The sequence below is a fragment of the Euprymna scolopes genome, chromosome 8, assembly GCF_053919585.1.
Source record: "Euprymna scolopes isolate OS-2025 chromosome 8, ASM5391958v1, whole genome shotgun sequence".
In the NCBI taxonomy this organism is placed as follows: Eukaryota; Metazoa; Mollusca; class Cephalopoda; order Sepiida; family Sepiolidae; genus Euprymna; species Euprymna scolopes.
The window spans coordinates 11,235,852-11,237,334 of record NC_136489.1 but is presented as its reverse complement, the minus strand read 5'-3'; positions in this window follow the sequence as shown (position 1 = coordinate 11,237,334).

Genomic DNA, 1,483 nt, shown 5'->3' with positions numbered 1-1,483 from the left:
GTGGTTGGGTTCCAAAGTTTAAGCTATACCTTTCATCCACTGATTCGCTCGGGTTTCCTTGCTTGGAACCTTGAAACTTGATGAAGACTTTGAAAATATCAGCCTTAACTAACTAACCTCTTTGCGCCAAAATTCCTATTTGCGCACTAAGTTCTATCTAATGGCCCGATTTTTGTGATTTTTCCCCTTCAGACCGTCCAAGATTCAGCAGAGATATCCAGCATTTATGCATCTCTAAAAATATATGGTTATACCTTCTTACGTACCTACGGTATATTTTACTTTTCTCTCACCTCATTTAGCTATATGTGATTTGCCTACGGTACTGCCTCTCATAGATCCCTGGTACCCTTAAGGATTCTCGTATCCTCTCCACGCCTGTCTTTAATTAATTGAGCTAAGTCTTAGCTCCTGATTGGAATCGTCACGTGCGACCACCTTTTTTTTCAAGCCCTCAATTTCCACAGGGTCCATCTTATTCTTCGAACGGGGCATCTTTAATGCTTTCCCGGCAAGTTACACTTCTTGTGAAAAATATTTATGGACTTAAAAGAAAAAAGCACAAAACCAAATTATTAAAAAAGAAAATCTGTCTTTTGGCTTATCACATCTGTAAAAACATTTAAAAATATCAGTTTCCGTAATTGCTATTTTGGTCCCCTCTCTAAAATCCTAACAGATTTCTAAGCCAACAATTCTTTATCAATATCACCTTATTTTTCCTAAATCATTTCAATTCTAATGTATATACCTAATAATGACTATGCACCCGGAGAAAAATACCACGAAAAAATGACACAAAAAATTCTACAACAATTTCGAAAATTAGAATACATATTGACTGAACCTTTAACTCTTCCAAAACTTAAGAACTAGTTGACCCTTATTCAACCCAGTAATGTGTCTTTTTTTTCTTAAACTGCTTAAATTTTATTTATTTCTCTTATTCCCAATTTTATTATTATTATTATTACTATCATTATTACTTAATTGACAACATGTAGTTACATTTTATATTTTTCATTATTTCAATAAAACCTCCTCCTCCATTCTGCGAAAAAAATACATGTCAAAAATAAGACATTTCCGCACAATACTTAATCGAGAAAACAATCATATAAAAATAAAAATAAATCTTATAAGCATTCACAAAGTCTCATCTTACCAATAATTAAACTCCAAATAACAAACACAATTTCGTGGAAACCCAATTTTGTCCACGTCATCAATTCCAGAATATCAAGGATAAAAAAAATCACAGTCGTTTTCAAAATAAACAAAGACATTTACAACTAAAATACATAGTCGTTTCCAAAAACTAAAGAAAAAAACGATTCACTTATAAACTTCCAGACAATCCTTCCCAAAACAGAAGTTCAAATCGATGGAAACTAAAATTGTCCACGTAACCCAACACTAGTTTTTTTCTTAATCTAAACAAATCCCTAAGAAAAAAAGTACAATTAGAGAAAAAAAATTCATA